The 2,585-nt window shown below is 37.5% G+C and overlaps 1 long non-coding RNA gene across 1 annotated transcript; it reads right to left on the bottom strand.

Moving 5' to 3' along the window:
- Positions 1-528: 528 nt before the first annotated feature.
- On the bottom strand, positions 529-2,559 carry LOC109962894 (uncharacterized). Its single transcript, XR_002275326.1, has 3 exons — positions 2,491-2,559; positions 2,083-2,278; positions 529-1,552 (listed from the first exon to the last, which is right to left on the bottom strand). It is a non-coding gene; the product is annotated as an uncharacterized LOC109962894 (long non-coding RNA).
- Positions 2,560-2,585: the final 26 nt, after the last annotated feature.

Below are 2,585 nucleotides of genomic sequence, written 5' to 3'. Positions count from 1 at the left end.
GTCAGATTACATAATTTCCTCAAACACTGCTCGGTTACAATAAATTCCATCCAGTTTGGCTTGAACAGAAGTTTCACCATAAACATCCAAATCTGAAACCCCTTCGTCTCTTCAGAGATTAGATATGAATTAGCTCTATAACAAACCAAGTGGACCAGATCCAATTTGAGTTTCACACAAATCTGTGAGAAACAAGATAGCCCTGAGTCACTTGGAGACAAAAAAAAAAACAAAATCCAGAACTGGGTCACTTCAAAATGAAACGTCAAAGTCTCAGGCCTAGTTGCTGTCTCTCTGTTCAGATATAAGCTGCTTAACAGGCAGTTTTTCATGGAGGTATTTCAGCTTATTGGTGCTACTAGCTCACAAATGTCTCTCCAACAGCCTTTCATGTGTCATCATGTGACAATGACAGCTATTCATGCCATAGACACTGAGTTGAAATAATGACATTAATGCACTGAATAAAAGCTTAAAAATAAAATCTATAATTCTGAGGACATAATTGCAGGTATTCTTTGGTGCCATTACAATCACAAATAACTGTGCCCATGTCATCTTAATACACACCAGTGCAATAAGCTCTTAAATCAGTAAGCTGTGAACATCAATCCACAAACATACTAGACAGGATGATGTAGACTAACCAACATGTCATCAGGAGAAATTAGTGGGTTTTTCGCTGCCTTAATAATGAAATACACCAAATTAGGTGTCAGTTCATATACAAATATTATATTGAGTGAATAAACTTAGGTTTCAAATTCACCACCAAAAGATGGAGGGTTTTTCTCCTTATGGCTGATTAATAAACTTTGTCATCTATTTATACATCTAATCATAACTCGCAATGATCAACTTTAAAAATTAGGTGACAGACAAACAAGCACATTTAGTCAGAGGTACCTTCTGTGGTCACTAGATGGCAGCAGCACATCCTCCACAGCAGGTGAAATAATCCTCAGTGTAGAAATGTCAACAGCACTTTGTCCTCAAATTTTGCCAATGCTGCTCACTGTAGTGTTTTCTAAGTGACCAAACGTCAGTTATTCAACACATGCCTATCTTCCCTTTTAATGAAGTGTTTGTACCTCTGTTTTTCAATGCCTATTTCTTTGTTTTTCATCTTTACATGGTTGCTTTTGTTGCAGTATATGCGTGATATGAATGTCACTATGTGAGCAATACAAAGTACAAGAGATAGATTGTCAATGGAACACCTTCATGATATTGGTTAGAACTGTCAAATTAACTGGCAGAGTTAGTCTTCCACATTGTCCGCATGCAAGATGGCCAACGGGTTTTAAGTCCAGAAATACTCAAGACGCTGCACAGAATTGTGTCTACTAGCATGAGTTAGAGAGCTGCATTGTGATGGCTCACTTCAAAGACAATCGTATTTAAACGTGCCCCAAAGTAACAGCAGAGCAATGCTTTTAAACTGTTAAAATATACACTAAATTTTAAATGGTGCTGTCCCCTCACCGGACTCACACTGGAACGTCAGGTAGGAGACAAACCGAGGGCCAGCATGAATCTTCATCTGGTGAAACTGGGCAGATTTAAAAAGAAGAAGAAGAAAAAAAGATACATACATAAGATAAGAAGTCATGCAGAAAAACTTAATCCTTCATCTTAGGTTGCATGACTAGTAAAGCATCTGAATTAAGCACCAGAATATTATTTTCTGCTGAAAACTCAAAACCAGATTTCTTGAAGAGTGATTGTACCAATGTGTAAAAATGCACGAATTGCAATTTTCTGAGCCTGATTTTCATCGACCTGTTGATTTCAATTTTGGCAGATTGAGATTTTTAAAGAACTTAAAGTGACAGCATAAACCAACATTTTTAAACTTTTTTTAAATGAAAAATTATAATAAGATTAAAATCTTTCATTTTACATTTTCTCTTACCCAAACAGATCTAAAAAGTGCTCTAGAGTACAGGGCAAACTTTTTTTTTTTACTCCACTTAAAAGTGAAGTACAATATTTGTAGTTATCCAAATATGTTAGTTAATTTAATAGTACAATACAAAAATGTACACATGAACATCTGTAGGGAGATTTGTATTTGCTTACCAATCTTGAGGACTTTGTCAGTGCTGGCGTCTGCATCAGCGTAGATGGGACAGATTCCTTCGTTGTGACCCAACACCAGGATACCCTTGGCCACCCACTGAATGTCCCTCACCAGCTGGGATGGGCTTCATGGGATAATCAAGTCGATTAGCTTGTCCAGTTGACAAAGATCCTCCACCTCCTCAGAAATGCTCACCTAGTAACAAAAACATGTTTGTGAATCACAGCAGGTGCAGTAAATGCTGTACTTATTACTGTAGAAATATGAATGCACAAAGCAGGTTCTCTCAGGCTAATTTACAGTTGTCTGTCTGAGGTGATGCATTCACATCCAGACCTCCACTTATAAAATATGTTACATAAAATTTGTATTGCCTTTTAATAAAAGGCATAGGAAACTAATTTTACCAGTTTCACAGCATCTCTGACCCCATGCATGGAAAGATGCTTCTGGATGAGCTGGTGGAGGACACAGTTGGTGTTGGCTGGCTCCCTGCCTCCCT

Source organism: Monopterus albus, unplaced genomic scaffold (assembly GCF_001952655.1).
Source record: "Monopterus albus unplaced genomic scaffold, M_albus_1.0 scaffold69.1, whole genome shotgun sequence".
In the NCBI taxonomy this organism is placed as follows: domain Eukaryota; kingdom Metazoa; phylum Chordata; class Actinopteri; order Synbranchiformes; family Synbranchidae; genus Monopterus; species Monopterus albus.
This window is presented reverse-complemented; position numbering and strand designations above follow the sequence as displayed.